Source organism: Sebastes fasciatus, chromosome 22 (genome assembly GCF_043250625.1).
Source record: "Sebastes fasciatus isolate fSebFas1 chromosome 22, fSebFas1.pri, whole genome shotgun sequence".
Taxonomy (NCBI): Eukaryota; Metazoa; Chordata; class Actinopteri; order Perciformes; family Sebastidae; genus Sebastes; species Sebastes fasciatus.
Genome location: NC_133816.1, coordinates 17188870 through 17210303, shown reverse-complemented (window position 1 = coordinate 17210303; position 21434 = coordinate 17188870). Strand labels below are relative to the sequence as shown.

General features: G+C 44.6%; 1 protein-coding gene across 2 annotated transcripts in view; it reads left to right on the top strand.

The window, feature by feature from the left end:
- Positions 1 to 21434, top strand: part of kdm6ba (lysine (K)-specific demethylase 6B, a) — a 100692-nt gene that overhangs the window by 54903 nt on the left and 24355 nt on the right. For both annotated transcript variants that reach the window (XM_074624513.1, XM_074624514.1), the window contains one exon: positions 13310 to 13371. The gene's annotated coding sequence lies outside the window, so the exon portion shown is untranslated. The remainder of the gene's footprint in view (positions 1 to 13309; positions 13372 to 21434) is intronic.

The following is a 21434-nucleotide window of genomic DNA, read 5'->3' as shown; positions in this document are numbered from 1 at the left end:
GATTGTGCTTTAGCAGATTCCTTTGTGTGCATGTGAGTACATTTGTCAGTCATGCATTTGTAGAAATGGCAGGTGTGTGTATAAAACAGAGTGAGAGAAATCAAAGCTGCGTCTGCCTTGGAGCGTTTACGAGGATATCTGTGTCTCTGCATGAGTGTGTCTGGAGGGCAGCGGGTGCACTGTGACCTTTATGGGTCTGAGTATGTGTGTGTGTGTGTGTGTGTGTGTGTGTTTTCTTGCCCCAAGTCCGGTAACATGATCTGTCTCGAGGAGTTGAGCCCTCCATCCCTCCTCTGTCTGTCTGCACCCTCCCTCTCCTCTCCTATACCTTCCCCTATCCGTTCACAGCCTTCTCTTCTTTCCGTCTCCCTCTTTTCCTGTCTTTCATCCCTCTTTTCCCTTTTCCTGTCCCCCCTTTTCTTCCTCCGTACCATAAACTTTGAAATCTGTGTCAGTCAAAACCTAGAAATACATCTGTCCAAATCCTCAACTCTCTTGGCTTTTCTCTCTCACACACACACACACACACACACATACTGTGATCAGATGGCTTTGATTGCAAAGATCAGAGGAGGGAGAAGTAGATAGGTGTGTGTTTGGTGGGGGGGGGGGGGGTCAATGTTGTAATTGATTTTCTCTGTTTCCTTTGTTTGACTAGTGTTAGATGTCACTCTGGAAGCTGCATATACTGTACACGCACTGATACGATATAGCACATGTAGAGTGTGCGTTGGGTGGGGCAGGGTGATGGAGGAGGTCACGAGACAGGCTGACTCTCCCACAGGATTTCTATCACAGATATATAGAATTACAAGCTTCACAGTGTGTGTACTCAATCTCTTCTCGGTCATATGGTCAACACCGCATAATCAGTCTTATATTCATTCAGCAGAAACATGGAAACTATGACCCTAAATATATTCTTGAGGCGTAAAAAAATCCATGCGTTCAAGTGACTTTGGGAGTTGAGAATCCTCCTACACTCATCAGCTGATGGCCATAGGCCAACATGTGTAGGTGGTTTTAATATATCGGAGCAGTGTTGTGGTTCTAATGAGTGTTACAGCCCAAACTGGAGTCCTCCACCCTCCCATTGCTATAAAACAGTCTCAGAAATCTTCCTATTTGTTCTCTCTCATTAGTTTTAGATTCAACTCCTCTGAGTCTTTTATTCATTTTTTTCCAATCAAACCGGAGCTTTAAACACGAGGCGGAGCGTGCACTGTGTCTGCAGTGCCTGTGTCCTTTACTATGTGGCCATATGGCGGCTGTATTAGCCCACAGTGTAAACACAGCTGGTTGCCTCCCGTGGCTGCATGGGTGAACAGCAGCCTGCCTAGCAGATACAAAAAAGCCCTAATAGGAGGATCACATTCACCGCGAGTACATTAATATGGCTATTAGGGCACATTGGGATTCATGATGTGTTATTTGTAGGGCACATTAGTGTCAATGTTGCAGCCTGATATCCAGACTATTAGTGATGTTAAGCCGGTGATTATTAAGTCTCTTAGCAGGCTGCTCGCGTTACATTGCTGCAGGCGGTTGTGATAAAAACTGTAATGACATTTTTTGGGGAAATATTGCAATCTGATCATGACACTTAAAATGTATTACCTCTAATGAAAAAGTGTAATCTCTTTAAATAGTAAGTCATTGTCACTATTCATGCTGTTTCAGTGAGGCTGAAAGCTGCATTCCTGTGTCTTTATCTCTTTTACACAGAATATGTGCAGATGCCATAATTTGTTAGTATTCATACGGTTGGCTCACTGATAAAGGTATTTATCAAAGAGTAATGCTTCTAGTTGCCCTGAACCAGAGACACAAAGAGGGAGATAAAGCAGAGAGAGGAGAGGGCAGGTACTGAACATTGCACATCATAAATAAAATGTCAGAAACACTGGTGCATGCTAGCCAGTGCTCAGGGTAGCGTGAAATCTGCGCTCACCCCCTCCTTTCTTATCTTCCCTCCCTATCACACTCCCTCTCCTGCTCTTTGTGCATGTGTGTGTGCATCTGTGTGTGTGTGTGCAGGGTAATTGAGGTGTGTGACCTTGCTGTAGGCCTGGCAGGTGTGAAGGGAAGGGATGGAGGAAAGCAGGGGATGAGATGAATGGGTGGGGGGGGGAGAGAGGGAGAAGGGAAGGATGGATGGATGGATGTTGGCAGACTGATAGCCCGCCTGCTTGCATATATATGTATGCTAATGTTTGGCATTCTGTAGTGAAAAGAAATACAACTGATGGTGTGTGTGTGTGGGTGGAAGCACATTCTTCTGCTGTAAGGTTCTCTGCATTCAACTTGGAAATTAGATTGTGTGTGGGTGTATGTGTTATCAAGCAGACGAGACGGCGTATACCATGTTCTACATACTACATGTGTGCGTCTGAGTGTTTCGCATTAAAATTGTTGCATGTAGCATTTTCAAGCATCACTGTCATATTGTAATATCTAGTATACTTTCTATAAACCAATGAGAGTATAATGCTGGAAATGATTGGCAGCCTTTATGTTGTTTCTTCTGTTTCTTAGTTTACTGAAGCTTTACAGAAGAGGATGAACATGTTGGAGGTTATTTTTTCCTTTAGCCTCTTTACGTTAATCTGATAGCAATTTAACGTGTTGCATGTCTGAATAAGCACACAGCAATCAGTCCCCTTTACGTAAAAGTTAGGACGGACCTGCTTCGACCATTGCCATGGTAATCAACTTCCAAATCAGTATTTGAATGCTTAGTTTTTTTAGTGTTATGCTTCGTGTAAAGGTGCGTGTGTGTGTACAGTAGTGCGGTAGTGCCACTGAAACGCTGCCACCGCCGCGAAGCTTCGAATACCTTGGCATATCTCTCACCGAAGCTTTGAAGCCCAAAAAATGGTATTCAGGACAGCTCTAGTAAAAGTCCTGACTGCAATCTTACTAGGTCAGTCCTAGAAACATTTCCGTTACACATTCAACATGGCACAAGTCTGAACTACCTGCAGGTTCACTCAAAGGCTGCAGCAGCATCACAAGGATAGAGAAAGACGGATGAAGAGGTTAAAAATAACTTGTACAACCACAGTAATAACCGGACCAACAGCCCCTCCCTACAGTGGACATGTCAATGAATATCTGGCAAGACTCTTTACATGCAGCCTGTGAGCTAATAGGAATTAAACGAGAGTCCCAACTTAATGTCATGCTATTCAATGCTCGTGCACTGTTGGATTTTAAGAATCTGGCAGCAGAATTTGCTCCCTAATAACGTAAAATGGTGAAACTCACTATGAGAGGAGGAGGGAGCTAGAGAGGAAAAAACAGGTTTATAAAAGATGATTTAACAGATGCTATTTTTAGGTAGAAAGTTTCATAGCTGAGTGACTCTGACTCCAAAAGACCAGTCCGTTACTTGAGTGTCTACACATGTGTTTGTAGACATGTCCAGTCCGCCGACATGAGCAGTTGACAAAATTTAAGCCAGGCAGACCTTTGCTGATCGTTGCAGCTGTGCAGATGCCGAAAAATCATTTTGTCATCAGTCTTAAACTGCTGACCAGTGAGGAGAGGCCAAGGGTGATCTGATCTCATCTCCTTGAATTTGTTAACAGTCGAGCAGCTGCACCAGCTTTACAGTAATTATAATAATGATGTTCTATAATGATGTTACATGCAGCTCTTTTAACATGAAACAACACACTTTCATCTCCACACTGAGCCTACCATCTTCTTCTCCACCGAATACAGTGGAAACAGAGCAGAGAGGCAGTGAGCTCTCACACACCCATCCCCCTCTTCTTCTCCTCCTCCTCCTCCTCTGTCGCTCTATACCCTCCTCCCCTCTGCTCTCTGCACAGTAGCACAGTGCATCTGTGTCATGTCACTGGGTTCTGGCGTCCCGGAGTAACCCCCCCTCCCCTACCCTTCCTCCCATACCAGTGCAATCTCTCTCTCTCTCTCTCTCTCTCTCTCTCTGTCTCTGTCCTTGTGTGGCTCACACTGTCATCCCCAATCTCTTCATCTTCCCTCCCTCCACCTCATCCCTCGCTCCCGTCTGCTCTCTCCTAAAGGAGTCTCCCTCTCTCGCCTGTCTCTGTCATGCTCTCTTTCTCTATATTTAATGTGTGTCACTCTTTTTATATCCCTCTCCCCCTCTCTCTCTCCCTCTCTCTCTCTCTCTCTCACCCCATCATGCAGCACAAACAAATACACATCAGTGCTCTCTCTCTCTGTCCTTCCTCTCTCTCTCGTGAAGCGTACACAAACATAAAACTGTCTCGATGCATACATTAATAGATCCAAGCTCCTTAGCTGGCTGCTGCATGCATAATCTATCTGCTCATACAGAATGTGAACAGTGCACTTATGAGTGTGTGTCTATGTGTGTGTGCGTGCGTGCGTGCATGTGTGTGTTTGAGGCCCGAGGCTCCTCCCTCCCTCCAGAGAGAGACAGACAGGTGTGGACCAGATTGAGTTCCGCCTCATTTCCTCTGCCCTGTGCAGCTGGTCAAGGACACACATTTACACACACACACACAAACACACACCCATGGGCATGTCTTGGACACATGGTTATGCACACACGCACACGCACACACACACACTTCAAATACAAGAGCAGCGACATGCATGCTGCACACACCGCAAATAAAGACACAAAACAAGATGTAGAAGGATCAAATGCAGCATTAGCATAAACTAGATAGGTGTGTGTGTACGTGTGTGTGTGATGCATGTTCGTAAGGCTGCCTGCACTTGGATTCCTATGGAAGAGGATTACAGGAATGATTACAACGCGATTGGCAGAGTATTTCCATGGCGACGCTGAAAGATTTACGAATGGTAGAAATCCGGCCCCAGTATAAAGTCGCTCAAATCCCTCCCACTGCATGTTATATTCATACTGTATCCAACACACACACACACACACACACACACACACATGCAACACTACACTCACCATTACAATATTTATAGCTGTCTTTGGTTATTTATATTTGACATGACAGCGCTCATATTGGCCGTTCATTTTTCATGCTGGTATCAAATGTATCAACACCGGAGGAACATTACGATCATGGCACACACTCATGAACACACACACACACACACACTCGCCGCTGACATCAGCAGCTCTTGTGTTGATGTCAAGGCACAATTTTTATAAGACTCTGGAGAGCTGGTCATTGGCCATCAAAGAAAATTCTACCCCTCCAAGCATTTTTCCTCCACTTTCATTTTTCATTTTTTTATTTCACGCATTTAGCTGATTTATTTCAACAGTAGAGTGATATTACAATATTACAATCAGCCGACAGTAAAGAGTGCAGAGTATTAAAATAAATGACTTTGTTTCCTACTGAGATGTCCAATATATAATAGGATGTGGTAAAAGCGCTGCAGGATTAAAAATAATTTTCTTTAGATAGAATGAACCTCTAGATGATTTGACTTGATCTGCCTCTCATATGTTCTCCAGTAGGTATGGTGAGATAGAGGATGTGAAACGTTTCTCATCCACAACCATGAAATAGATTACTGCAGAGCTTCATTTTCTGTTCTGCTTCTGCCTCTTCGCTTGACTTAGTCTCTTTGTTATGGTTTTTCCACCTTGATAGATACACTGAATAGTGACGGGTAAGGTTGGGAGGGGCTCACCATCTCACACACACACACACACAGTCTGTAGTATAGGGATGTAATGGTGAGGACATTTTTCCCCCGGTTACTAAACTTGTGACGACACCGATGTTAGCGATTTCACCGGACATTTTATAAGAAAAGACGGCGCTCGATATCTGTAGAGTGCTTACTTTGATCTTTACCGTCGGATGGCGGTGTGTCTGGCCTCCCCGGTCCAGCTTCCGCTGCTGGGCCACTGGTTTCCACCTGGAGATGTGCACACCGGCTGTGACCGCTCCGTCCTCCACACAGCGACATTAACGTTATGGTTCCCTTATAGCGTTGGGTTTAAATCCGAAGTATTGCCAAATAGGCACTTTTGCTTTTCGCTTCGACACCAAATCATCCTCCATCGTCTTATCTGTCAACTCTGTAATCCCGAAATCTGACTCCTGCTACTCTATACTGAGACTCCATACGAAGCAGATACTTTCACTCTCAGATTGTCGCATCCGACGTGTGACTATGTATTGATAACACGCCGCTGATATGCCAAAATGAACTAAATGGGTTTTATTTCTATTAAAAAAAGCAACGGCGGTGGGCAAGTAATGTAATCGGTGTATGCCCGAACACCGTGTAACACCGTGTAATACTGGTAACACCGACTACCGCGGCAAGCCTCCTGTAGTATCTGTTAGGGCTGTGTATTGGCAAGAATCTGGTGATACGATACGTCTCATGATACAGGGGTTACGATTCAATATATTACGATATATAGCGATACTGTAAGCAAGGTTATATATTGAGATTTAAATCTAATTTTAGGTTAACCACCATATGCACATTAACGCGATCAGGACAGTGGGATCTGCATTTGCATTTATCACAGTAACATCCAACATCATAGCACTACTATGAGAGGGCACATACACTGAGAGGGAGCATATCTTTGCAAATAAATTAAGTGAAATAATGTATTGATGGAGTTAATCTTTGCACGTAAACTATTGAGTTTTGCAATATTTCCTTACGCCGCTAGTATGAGTGTTGAGGTCTGTTGTGTGACTGTAGATGGATCTGTGTATGTGCATGCCCGTCTGCTCTGGCGCCATCCCAGCGCAGGAAGTGTGGGGTCACAGTGTCTGGAGGGCAGCCAGGCGGCCTCCCTCCCCTTTAAATGCCCAGATACTTTGCCTTTAAGAGCGCAGCCTATAGGAAGAGACTCACCATACAGACACAGCGGAGGGGGAGGACGACAGGGGTGGTATGTATACATTATGGGGTTGTATGCTTACTTGCGGGTGAAAGTGATTGAGTGCTTGTCATATTGTGCAAGTACATAAGGGAGAGTGTGTGTGTGTGTGAGTCTTTGTGTGTGTGTGTGGTCCCTGTGAAGACGGTATGAGCCACCATGTGGGGATCACGTGTTGCCAAAGCAGATAAAGAAGCCTTTGTGAGCAGATGCAGAAGATGCAGCTCACACACACACACTGTAACCTATACAGACACACTCTTCTTGCTGTTTCTCAGCTCACTTTCACTCTCAAACAGATCATTGTTAAACTCACCCAGTGTGGCTGGTTGCTAATTATATATTTCCATATTCGTTTTATATCTATTACGTATGAAATCATTGCGGTTTGGATCGAACACACGCAGCAGTGTTGAGTATAAAGGCCTGAGTCAGTCTTTTTGGTATGTGACGGTTAACTTAAATGGCATTGTGCAACTGGATAGTACAGTTTAGCACCTCTGCACTGGTATGCGGGCTTGGCAGGGCTTGTCTGACCACTCTCCAACTTTGTTACACACACACATACAATAACACAGTCAGCGCCAGAGACAGATTGCATCCTGGGCTAATGCCTACAGCCTTAAACACACCTTCCTCATAAACTCCTCTAATTCCCTCTTCATATTGCACACACACATTCTCTTAAAGTGCTATTGTTGTGACTCATTATCCAAGTCCCACCTCTTACCACCCTCAATAAAAAGATCACTTTCCTTTCTTCGTTTTCCAATGTGTTTATTTTTTTGTTTAGCTTGTATTAAAGGGGATGCCTCAGGCCACATATCTCAGACTGTGTGTGTGTGTGTGTATGGGAAGCGAGTTTGGGCATGCCGGCTGCCTGCTCCTCTTCAGTCTTTTGTTGTTGTTTTCGAGCTACCAGCAGTGTGTCAGCAGCATACACAGTCTTTAGTGTTCAGAGACTGGAGTTGTGTTGCTGATGACAGTGTTACGCTACAGAGTAACGTGCATGTCATAAGCCTGAGTGATCAACACAACCAGTGTCTCTTAATGTTTGTTTGAAAAGTTAGGGCTGTTGTATTGGCAAGAATCTGGCGATAGGCAATATATTGAATCGTCACCCCTGTATCGTGATACAGCCCTACAAAGCCATGATTCCATCATTTTGTAGTCTGTTAAAGACAAGACATATCCTAAACTATACATTCAAATAACTCAAAAGTTTCAACCCATGTGGAGCATGAATGTGGTCAGCATATTTCATGGTCTGATGTCATGATTTATTGTGTTAAAAACTCCTCCCCACAGTTTCTCTGCAAAAGTAGAAGCCTGATGGTGGCACTGGAGAAAGACGTATTCGAGTATCCCACTGCTGTGTTATTCATGCTTGGCTAGAGGTGTTTGTGTTCTTCTCAGTGTTTCTGCACTCAGGTACGTTGGATGCTTTAGGGAGGGAGTCAGTTGACAAGTCAGAATTTCGGGGTTTGACGGCAACGGCGTGTTTAATTTTGGAGGATTGACGTCACAAGACTGTGCCGGCGTCAACTGCTGTGGCTCTCAATGCTGCCTACAGCTGTGAGGGACGCGCTCTGCTGTGCTGTGGTTTGTGTGTGTGTGTGTGTGTGTGAGAGAGAGAGAAGGCAGTGAGGGTAGAACCAGCACATGACAAGTGTTAAAAGGGTTATATTCATCAAACGCTCATTTACACATGCTTGCACACAAACTCTCTCTCGCACACACACAGAGATAATCGTACTGTTCACAGGTCTTGATTTTGGCAGCAGTCATAACCGGGCTGCTTTCATTAGCGTCTGTCTAGACACGATTTATTACCAACTGTTCATTCTCGTCTCCTCCTCTGTGTCTGTCTCTCTGTCTTCCTATTTGTCTGGTTGTGGGCTAAGGGCTGCTGGCTTTTCAGACAGTTTTTGGTGTGTGGGTGTGTGTGGCTGTAGTCGGTGAGTCTGTCTGTCACCCTCCTCCTCTTTAAGTGGGTGTCATTTTCCTGCTCGTCCCCAAAAGAGGAAGTCAGCATGTCTGTCTTGTCTCATCCATTTGTTTGTCGCGCGCGTGTGTGTGTGGGAGTCAGAGTAGGTGTGACGGTTTGTGAGCCAGGCGTGGTTTTGACCGTGACCTTTTACTGAGGCCATGTGGCAGAAGTTCACCGAGCCAAACAACCCCAACCACAGTCAACCTGACACTCCTCCTCACTCTCTGTAGCCCTGCCAGCTCCGGGCCTCGCAAAAAACACATGCATGTTTACAGGCAAACGAGACAGAAAACAGACTCTCTCAAAAATACCTTCTTCCACTCAGTTTAAATCCAGTTTATTGGGCTTTGAGTGGCGTGACATTTGATATATTAGCCATGTAGCTTTTAAAATACAGAAAATGCAAAAACAGATAAGTGCCTTATTGGCATTACTTTACTGTATGATTAACCACCACAGAGGGAAAGTCACCACCACCCTCTCTCATTCAACTTGAACAACAGCACCCTCCCACAAATGTCTTTTATCTACCCGCATCCTGATCTCACACACAAGTTCAGGATGCGGTGTGACAGCATTCCAAGGAGATCTGAAGTTGTTCACAAAACAAAGCGTCCTCGCTCATGATTAGCTCCGTGATGCACGCATGCTGATCAGCGCTCATGACGTAGTATCCGCCCTGCAAGCTGCTGACTTTAGTTTCATTCAAGGATTTTAACGTGTTGTGAGTGACCGCATTGAAACACACAACGGCCGTGGCACCGAGAGACACACAGGCAGACAGTGAATGTACACTTAAAGACAGTGAAGAAGAAAACCCTGTTATTTACCAGCACTCCTGCAGCAGCCTGCTATTTCATGTGTATGTGTGTGTGTGTGTGTGTGTGTGTGTGCGCACTGTGCAGGTATGAAGCTTGCTGCCCTAACTTGAAGAGATCAACTGAATCACTAGTGACTAAGGGCTGGAGCAGCCCAAGCACGGCTACTCTACTCACGCCATGCAGGCTCACACACGCTAAGGTGTGTGTGAGCCATTAGGTGAATGCTTTAAGCTGATTTTACTGGACATTAGGTCAGTATGTACAACACGCAGTAAAGCAGTAAGACGGGACTCTTGCTGCTGTGTGTGCTTAATTGGTTTAGCATATGTTTGTGTGTGTTTATCCAGGATATATATGTGTGTGTTTTGGGGGTGGACTACCTGGGAGGGTAGCCTTGAGGTTGGTTGTTTCTTAGACAATAACACTTTTGACAGTTTAATGTTTTGTAGATTTCCTAAGAAAAGAGGGCGTGTTTGCCTAACGACCTGGGGGACTGTGTGTGTTTTTCTCAAGGTGTTTTTTTCACGCCAGTTAACCTTATTTTTGCCGTCCTCGGATTGGATAATGCATCTGGCATTTGTGAATATATCATCATGGTAGCCAATGGTCACAGTGCATACATACCACGTAATCTCCATGTCCTGCCAGAGACCTTAGATGCATGCCATACTTCTCTTCCCCCCCCTTGTTTCCTGTCCGCCGTTTGTTTGTTTTTGTTTGCCACTGTTGACTGTCATAAATGATCAAGGCGATTAACGGCAAAAATGCCAAAAAAGATCATCTTCGAAAGAATAGATTTGAAAAAGAAAAGCTGTTTAGACTGAAATTTTGTGTTAGTAAATCATCCTGCAATAAATCTGCAGGAGTTTTTCACTTTAATTCAAGTTGTACTGCTTTCTGACACACCTGTAACACTTCAGGTGTGCAGATATCATCATCATTAATCATTAGACACTAACACAGAAACAAAAACGCAAGCACAGCATGAAAAAAGTTGAACCTAACTCAACGTTTGCCGTAACACAATGCGCAGTCATCCAGCAACTCACTGCGTTGGCTGATCAAAGCGCCCAGTCTGATAACACAAACTGCATATTTCTACTGTTAACCTTGTGATTGTTGTCGCGGTGTATCGACTGATTGTCGCCATGATGACCTTCCAGAGGCCGTAACGATCCTTCTGCTCTGTATTTTAAACCACTGTGTGTCGTGTTTTGGCGTCTGACAAGCCTTCAAACTCTTTATCTTCATCTACTCCTCAAACTGGACTTCCTGCATCATAATTCATCTTCTCAATGTGCCTTTAGCACTTCCAACAGATCCCCTTGCTTTTAGACACAGCGCTGTTTGGTCTGAATGCCAGGTTAGACGACTCTGCACAACAATAACAATAAATTCTCTCCTTCCCCCATCCGTCTCTGTCAAACCAGCCCTGCTCTGTTTTCACTCTCTCCTTATCTCTCTCAACCTATCTTGGTTTTTCCTCCTTTTTCATCTTTTGTCTGGCTCAAGGCCTTAACTCCATCCTCCTCCATCCTCCTCCTCCTCCTCCTCCTCCTCCTAGCCTCTTCATCTCTGCTGCTCTCCACCCTCTGAGCCGAGCCTGTGTTGCTCCACCCCTCTGCTGTTTTAATGTCAAAGGGAGATGCTCCCACTGGTTAACCTTTACAGACAAAAGATAAACACCACTTTCTATATCTTCATCTGTCGATCGATCGGCCTTTCATTATCTCTTTCATGTTTCGCCCCCACACATGGTCTCTGTCTTTATCTGTCTGTTTCAATACAATTATGACTCAAAACTGTATTTCATTACCTTGTTTTTACTCTAAATCTCTATTTGCCTTGCCACACCTCCCTCTCAATCTCTCTCTCTCTCTCTCTCTCTTTAACTGTCTCTTTATCTTTCTCAAAACCCTGCCCCCTCCTTCTCTCCCCACAGTCCTGATATCGATCAAGGTCAAATGATTATGTCAAAGCTTGTGACGTTTATTCGATGCGTCACGTAAGAATATAGTCTACCCATGCAACAATTCAGCCTCCAACACATAACACTTGCTCACTCTGGCATGCCTTCTTTTAAGGTGGCCCTGCTCACCCACATTCCCCCTCACCCACCTACGTACACACACATACAGCCAGTCCACCTTTACCAATGCGGCCCTTTAGGGGGGGGTGACCTTTGACCTTGAGTTCAAAGGTTTGGGGTCTTAACCGCCAGGCGGCAAGATCAGAGAAGGCTGAGGCAGCTATATCTGCCTCATATTGACACAACTGTCACACATGCACACAAGCTGCCTTAGGGCTATGTATAAGGCGTCGGGATGTGTGTGTACAAGCTCAATAGAGAAACATATGGGAGCCGCCATGTGTGGGTGTGTTTTATGTTGCAGCCCTGTAGGTAGAGTATCAGAGCGAGAGGGAGAAAATAGAAGAATGAGAAAGGAAAGACGAGAGGAATGAAAGACAGATGCTTTCGGCTCGGTTCGTGGAAACAGACACCGAATTCATCCGTGTTTCTCTTACGTAGATCATTCACTTCGCTAACACTTTAGCGCAGACTTTGACCAATCAAAAAAGTTTGCATAAACAAAAAGCTAAATGGACACAGTGTGTTTGTGTCTAAGGTCGCATGGGTGTGACAGGCTGATGGGTTACATGTGAAGTGTGAGGAGGAGGATGAGAGAGGTGATGACATTTAGATTGTGACAAGTGTCAACCCCAGCCATTTGTTAAAAGGGCACATTCTTAGAATATAAGAATCATAGAAAGTGCGTGTGTCAATTTGTTCGTCTCTTTCTCTGTTTCTGCGGTGTGTGTGTGTGTCTGTGTGTGTTGCCTTTGTGTGTAATCATGTCTTTAGTGTTTGAACACCAATCGCAGGTGCTGTGCGTTCTCAGGGTGCAAGCGGAGGTGTGTGTTTTTTATGTGTGTGTGTTTTGGGGGTGGGGGAGGTACACCAGAGTACCACCTGTTCTCAGTCATGTGGCCCAGCACTGACACTGTGAATCACTGAACAGGCGGCACATGAGAAACACACACACACACACACACACACACAGATGGCCACAGCGCTGGTCCAGGCCCTGCTGTGCATTTTGGCTGACACACACACACACACACGCAGACACATTGTGGTTTCATAAACCACACCGAATTACATATATCGACAACTGACCACAGAACAGTCACACATGCATGATGAAACAAGCGAATGGAATAAAAAAAAAAACTAGCTCTGGTTTTCTTGTGCCAAACAGGTGTTGATCTTTTAACCCTTTACTGTGAAGTGCTGATGAATTGCTGACCATTGCTTCACACTGGAATGCCACAGACATGTTTGACCTAGTTTTGACATAAGGTGAAAATAGAAACGCTCCATCATCCCTGACACACATCACTGCAGACCAATTTTGAAACCATAAATTTAGACACAAAAAAGTCACTAAAAAGGCTGAATATGGTTACCAAAGTGAATTTGGATGGTTATAAAAGGGTACACTTTTTGTTGACTTTGGTCCACAATGTTTTGTGTGTGTGCGTGTGTGTGTATATATAAACGTTGATGATGTAACAAACAAACTGCTGCTGACATTGTACGACCTCCAGACTGACCTTTGTTCCTCCATGTTGTGGTTTCAGGAGGTGGGAGGTGTCATGGTGGCCTGCTGAAAGAGACAGACTGCATTACCCATGATCACCAGGTAAGGCTCTATTTTTGCTTTCAGTTTCCTCTCCCCTGGTTTCACCTCGCTTTACTCTGTTTCTATCACACTGTCATTTCTTTCATCCACAAACACACAACACTGCCTACACATATACACGCTGCAGTATTATTCACTCTTATGCCTTTATAGTAATGATTTAGTTACTTCAACCTACTCTTTCATGTGTTTTTTTGATTGTTTTGTCCACCTTCTGCAATTAGATATCCATATTTAATAACAGGTAATACCTAAGTACATTAAGCATATACATGTATCTACACTAGGACTACTACGATGTCAGTACCAGTACCGTTAAAGGAACAGTGTGTAACTTTTCGGGGATCTAGTAGTGGGACAATCGCATGTCGCATTAAATTGAAGAAAGCTTGCGGAGCTTGGCTGAGAGCAAAACCATACAAATACCCATTTTTTTCTATACCTGGGCACAAAAATGATCAGTTGCAGGTATCGTTTGATTGGAGAAGTTGCGATACTACTTAGTACTGCGTTATTTGGTTCAATACCTTAAAGGTATCAAGTACCGATACCCAGTACCCAGCCCTTTGTTCACACGCTCACTCTGTATAGTATTGAAGGTTACAGGTAGGGCAACAGGACGAGATGTGTCAAAAGAGGATGAGTAAGACGGGAGTAGGAGTAAAACACAGAGAGAGTGCATCACACACACACACATTCATTCATTCAAGAAGGTAGTGGGTTGTGAAATCATGGGCATAAATGGACCGCTGTTCCTTTTTATGATCACACAAGATCAACTATTCCTTTGAACAATGTGTGTGTGTGTGTTGTTTTGTAAGTCCTCAGAGAGTTGTGTACTCTGAGTCAGATATCAGACGTTTAACTCTTTGCTCTTCAAAGCCACATCAGAGGGAAAAAGGTCAATGGTTTGCCCGTGTTGAAGCAAAACACCAAGTGTGTGGTAGATTCTGGATGCCCGAATGATCCACATAAGTGTAGACTGGCATGTTAGGAATACATAGCTGTTACTGTTTTAGTATGATTAGAGCTGAAACGAGTAGACAATTTTGATTATCAGTTAGTCGTTAAAGATATTTTTAAGCAGAAAGACCAGAAATTCCTTGATTCAAGCCACGATATGTCATGTAAATGGTACCAATCTTCCACATAAAACGTCCAGACGTAGTTCATATCATCGTCACCATTTAGCTTCAGAGCTGCTACAAGCTCATTTTCACGCTACTGAATGTTTTCTGCTTGTTTGAACTCAACATAGTGTATGTTAAAGTATTAGCAGCATGTAGCACCAACACTTTTTATCTACTAGTGGTGTAACGATATCTCGATCCGGATCAATATATCGATTCAATGATCCAATATCATTGATACAAAGTGAAACCATCGATGCATATTGTCATCTTTATGATATGATTGTGTTAAATAGGCATGACATATCATCTCATATCAATCGCAGGCCCCTGAATTGAATCAAATCGTATCGTGGCGGGACTTTGTGATGTCAGCAAATATTGTATCGTTGTCCAAAGAATTGATATAATATCATATTTTGATGAAACTTCTAATTTACACCTCTATTATCTACCAACGAGGGACATATGGATGATTTTGGTGTCCATGCTTTCACCCTTTTAAGAGGAAAATTGACCAATTAGACAAACTCCTGAAAACGTGATGTATTCCTTTAAGAGCCATCTGTGCCTTTTTAAGCTCCTCTAAGTGGAGTTTACTTTTCACCATGTATAACTTTGGGATAGCGAGTACATTAAGCAGGACTGGAGTGCTTAGCTTATCATAGAGCTACAGTCGGGATTAGCTGGTTGTTTGAGAAAGCCGGTCTCCCCATCGGCCCCTCTCTCCCCTTGAATAAGGGCCCTAATTATCAGGGCTGTATAGCGCTCTCCATTCAGCCGGCTACATCGCTGCTATATGTGGGTGTGCTAAGCCAGTCTGTCTGTCTGACTGCCTGTGTGGCTCTCTGTCTCCTCGTGGTGTGAGTATGTGCGTGGAGGTGACTATTATCGTGTCTGTCGGTCTCTCAGTGTACCCAAAAGGCTGACTCACGGTATGCCACATGTACACACACACACACAGTCCCACACACAATCCTACACATCGGAGGCTGAGAAGTACCATCTGTATCAGGGACACAGACTCCTACGACTGCAGAGCACACACACACACACGCATACTTTCTTTCTGTCTGGACCTCATCAGTATTAAACGCTGTTTATTTTTTAAATGTGTGTGTGTGTGTGTGTGGCTGGTATGACAGGAATTTCGGGGCTCGTACCCATGGGAGAGAGCTGCTAAATATATATATATTTGGAGTGTGAGAACTGAGCCGTCCTTGTCCCCAATCTCTGTAATTACACACATAAAAAATCCCCACCACACACACACACACACACACGTCTGCCTCCCTTCCACACTCATGAATACAGGATTGCTAGCCACGCATAAGAGCTGTAAGAACTTAAACACACAGTGCTTCACAAATCTTTTTTTCTTTCCCCCTTTATTGTCCCTTCCTGCCGCTCACACACACACACACACACATTTAGGGACCCCCGGGACAGACTGTAATGCCTTGGCGTCTCTTGTTGTGGGAGAGGAAGGATGGGAATTGAGCTCAGACATACATTTATTCTCAGACTCTTATTATATACAGTGTAGTACCTCTACGAGAGGAACAGCTGGAGGAAGCTGTGTGCCTGTGCAGTGTGTGTGGTACACCAGAGTCCCACCCATGCCCACATCAATCACCAATCCTCTTCCTGTTCACTTTTGAGGGCTAATGGTCTCCCACCACACTCTTTACAATGCAATCACACACACACACACATTATTGGCACACATAAAGCAGAGCACACACTTAAGACACTCCACACACCTAATGGTGTAATAATCGTGTGCATAGGGAGCAATATGAGAATACAAAACAACTTCTGATGACAACAAAACTAAAATAGAAAAACATATCTCCATACGCACAAACAAGCAGCATGAGCGGCGTAACGCATAAATAGTACCGTTGGTCTATTTCTGCGCAGGAGAGACCGGTGCAGAAATAGAAGGGACGACATACACAAGAGTGAGAAACAGATGATATACAGCCTACATACAGAATGGACTAGTTTACAACTCTATGATGGGTAATTAAGGACTGCAGCGATGCAGGGTGTAAGAGCTTCCAGATGATGTTATAAAAAACGTCTCTCCAGCTGACTTGATGTATTATAATATACATACTGATTATAACATGCAGGTTTTCTGAGTATGTAATTACATCATCTGGAATTTAATTACCTTAACAGCTTTTTTTTTTTGCACAACTTCCATCCATTTATAGACATAGGCGCAGTTTGCGTTGGTTCAGGGGGCTCACTGAACCCCCTGGAAATGCATCTTTTGTTATAATAACGCAGAACTATTCATTTATTATAATGAATTATATCAACCTTGATGTGCCTTATAGACAGAATAAGAAACCAACAAGATAAGAAGATAGATTTTTGGTCTTTTTATTTACTTATAGCCTAATAACATCTTAAATATGCACTTCTGTTACGCCATGTAAACAAAGCACGTATCAGATCGAGATCAGACTAGAGACGTAACCACTTAAAAGATGGGTGAGTAGTACTAGTAGTGTTCTCTTTTGACGTTTGTGTTTTTTAAAGAGAAAACACAGGTTTTATATTGTGATATTTACTGTAAATGATATACAAGACATCCAACAGTAGCCTATGTAAACGTTCAGGCGATCTCCCTCCAGCCAGCTGTCTCCTTATTTAGACGTTTGTAGTGAAATGACAATGAATCGTGCAGATAACGCCTCATTTCAACTTCACCAATCAGCCGTTCCTCGTCCGTTGCGGCACTTTCAAAGTGAGCGACATGAATAAATCGAAACAGGGCGTCCGACAAAAGTGTGCAGCGCTTCGTCTCTCGGGGGCCAGTTAGGAGTCGGATATTCCAATAGAAAACAATGCAATCAAACTGATTTTGTCACCTACGCTTGTAATATATAGGCTACACGTATCCCAATACATTAAACCTCTCTGCGTTGTACACATCACATTCCCTCTATATATTTTTTTTTGTGAACCCCCAACCTTAATGTTCAAACTGCGCCTATGTTTTCAGAGAGATGTCCTATGTATCAACATGCTAGGACTTTTTCATCTGCTATAAACTTTTGCTCCACAGTCTCTTAGAAATGAAAGTAGCTTCATGACTTTTGCACTAGATCCTTACTTTGCTCACACACAAGCTTATGGTTCCATTTTGGAAGAAGTTACAGTTAAGCTCACAGTACTTCGTCTGTCCCAAGAGCCCTTTAACAAACAAAAACAAAACATCCATATACACAAGCACACTGTCTCCCAGTGTCATAAAGACTGTGCTGCGTCCCTCCTCTTTCTCAACACAAAACACATTATTGAACATTCATTGTCACTTGACAATAGACTCCAGATCCACCCTGGTGGTACAAACCGCACATGCCTTGCACTTACTTCATCAGGGGTTTGAATCTAGCACACACACACATCTCTTGTCACTCTTCACTGCGTACTAACAGAAGTAGAAATGCCTTCAGTTAACTGAAAATAGACTGTGAGTAACCTGCTGTGATATAAGAGAGAAGAGCAGACGGTGAGAGACTGATATGATCTTTGATTTTTACAGAGACCGAGAGGTTTCATTAGGTTCTGGTTGTATTGTTTATGTTGTTTTTATTAGATTTGTTATGACCATAAATAAACTGCAATGTGTCCTCATGTCATCGTCTCTCAGCATCATCCGTGACACATTCCCATCCTCCCTGTGGCGGCTAATTTTGCCTCCTGTTGCCCTGCTGAGGCAGTGCTTTCTAAATATAACCTCTACACGTGTGCGTCTGTGTTTGTGTGTTAGTGTGTGATACATACTGTTGGTTGTACCAGTGTGACTCTTTGGCGTTATTACAGAGTACAGGATGATTTCTTTGGCGAGGAAAAAAGCTGGAACAAATGTTTCCGGCCTTAGAGAGACCCATTTGTGTTTTTTCAAAGCCTTGTTTACCCTCACACAGGATCCGAGCTGGCTGCCTGGGAGCACATATAACTCTTGTACTTCTGTGTGCACAGTCATGAGACGGAAGATGTTAATGTCACCCACTGGACAGGAAAGGAAAATATATTAGCCTCATAACTCTGGAGTTATTTATAGTCCTCGCCATGTGTACTTTATTGCGATAATTTATAATACATTACTTTTATTAACAAATGGCAAACTATAAACACCAGCTAAAGGGAGTTTTTGCAACCTGGCAACCCAAATGATGTTTTTAAAAATGGCTTAAAGCTGCAGTGGGTAGAAATGGAGAAAATATGATTTTAAAAAAAAGTTATTTTTATAAAACGGTCACTATATCCTGACAGTAGTGGATGAGACAGGTTATCTAAAAAAAATGGAAAAGAGCCAAGCTGGAGCCTTGCCTTTACAAAGTTAGGAAAGCGATGATTAAGTCAAGCCTGATGTTGCCTTAAACATAAAAGGACGATCCCAGTCACTTCCACACAGTGAGGCATACAGCTTATTAATCAAACACTGGTATCGGATCGGTATCGACCAAATCCAAAGCCCAGGTATCGCTATCGGTATCGGGGGCTGAAAAAGTCGGATTGGTAATTCAGATAAACCCATTATAAAAGGTGCATGTTTATAAAGTTATACTTAAATAAACTAGGAACAAATGGTTTGGAAACTTGTGTTTGGTGGATTATTTCTCTGCTGTATCAATGCTAATGGTCATTGTATTTTACATCGTTGGAAAGCCTGTTTATTCACCTTCACAATGATGTCCAACTTGTAAGGATCATGCATTTGTGGGATGAGCAGCACAGCTGATTATGTGGGTAGCACCCAAGAAAAATTTGGCAAAATGCTCTGCCAATGGTAAACAGTGTATTCTCCTGTTGGTGTTGACTCTTGTTTTGAGTTGTTTGGTGGATTGGATGATTGAACTCTTTATCAGTAACAAGGAACAAACAAGACATATTGGCTATTTCACACTTTATTCATTTAATACACCGTCAGGAGCCTCAGTAGCGGGTGTGAAGATACATACGCAGCCACAACAGCCTGGCACCTCCTCCTCATGCTGGTCACCAACCTGGTCACCAACCTGGTCACCAACCTGGTCACCAACCTGGTCACCAACCTGGTCACATGTTGCTGTTTTTACAATGTAAAGATAATGTTCTAATGTTTCCAAATGTTTCCTAATGTTTCTAAATTTATAATCCGTCTAGGATACAATCTACAGTGAAGGTTATAACCCTACATAACTTTATTTTAGAGCCCTTGTAGAGGATATCTGGTCTATTTATAGTCCACTAAATCTGATCATAACACTGTGATAGTGTATCTGTCTTCCTGTGGTAACTTGGCCGTCAGGGGGTAATACTCTTCCTCATCCTAAAATAGATGCTCACACACGGAAATATGCTTTGGCACTGTTCACCGAGTCGGTCACGAGTCAGCCTGAAATAAAACTGAAAAAAAGGAGCAGGTATGGAGGAGGAGGGAGGGAGAGGAGGAGAGGGATGAGGAGGAGAGGGAGGAGGAGAGGGAGGAGGAAGAGGAAAGGGAGGAGGAGGGAGAGGAGGAGGAGAGGTAGGAGGAGAGGGAGGAGGAGGAGGAGGAGAGGGAGGAAGAGAGGGAGGAAGAGAGGGAGGAAGAGGAGGAGAGGAGGAGGAAGAGGTAGAGGAGGAGGATGAGAGGGAGGAAGAGAGGGAGGAGGAGGAGGAGGAGGAGAGGGAGGAAGAGAGGGAGGAGGAAAAGGAGGAGGGAGGAGGAGGAAGAGGAAGAGGTAGAGGAGGAGGATGAGAGGGAGGAAGAGAGGGAGGAGAGGGAGGAGGAAGAGGAGGAGGAACAGAGGGAGGAGGAAGAGGAGGAAAAGAGGGAGGAGAGGGAGAAGAAGGAGGAAGAAGAGAGGGAGGAGGAGGAGGAGGAAGGATGACTAGGAGGATTAGGAGGAAGAAGAGAGGGAGGAGGAGGAGAGGGAGGAGGAGGAGAGGGAGGAAGAGAGGGAGGTGGAGAGGGAGGAAGAGGAAAGGGAGGAAGAGAGGGATGAGGAGGAGAGGGAGGAAGAGAGGGATGAGGAGAGGAAGGAAGAGGAGGAAGAGGAAAGGGTGGAGGAGGAAGAGAGGGAGGAGGGAGAGGAGGAGGAGAGGTAGGAGGAGAGGGAGGAGGAGGAGAGGGAGGAAGAGAGGGAGGAGGAAAAGGAGGAGGAAAAGGAGGAGGAGGAAGAGAGGGAGGAAGAGGAGGAGAGGAGGAGGAGGATGAGAGGGAGGAAGAGAGGGAGGAGAGGGAGGAGGAGGAGGAACAGAAGGAGGAGGAAGAGGAGGAAAAGAGGGACAAGAAGGAGGAAGAAGAGGGAGGAGGAGGAAGGATGAGTAGGAGGATTAGGAGGAAGAAGAGAGGGAGGAGGAGGAGGAAGGATGAGGAGGAGGATTAGGAGGAAGAAGAGAGGGAGGAGGAGGAGAGGGAGGAGGAGAGGGAGGAAGAGGAGAAAAGGAGGAGGAGGAGGAAGAAGAGGAAGAGAGGGAGGAGGAGGAGAGGGAGGAAGAGAGGGAGAGGGAGGAGGAGGAGGAGGAGCAGGAAGAGAGAGGAGGGAGAGGGAGGAGAAGGAAGAAAGGGAGGAGGAGGAGGAGGAAGAGAGGGAGGAGGAGAAGGAGGAGAGGGAGAGGGAGGAGGTGGAGGAGCAGGAAGAGAGAGAGGAGGAGGAGGGAGGAGAAGGAAGAAAGGGGGGAGGAGGAGGAGCAGCTCCGGTAGGAGGAAGAGGAGGAGAGGGAGGAGGAGGAGGAGGAGCAGGAGCAGCAGCTCCGGTACCGGGAGGAAGAGAGGGAGGAGGAGGAAGAGAGGGAGGAGGAGGAAGAGGTACAGAGGAGGAAGAGGAGGAGTAGCAGCTCTGAGGAGGAAGAGGAAGAGGAAGAGGAGGAGCAGCTCCGGTACCGGGAGTCGGTACTCGGTGCCAGTTTGCGCTGTCAGGGAATTCCGTAGGCCGTGCGGTG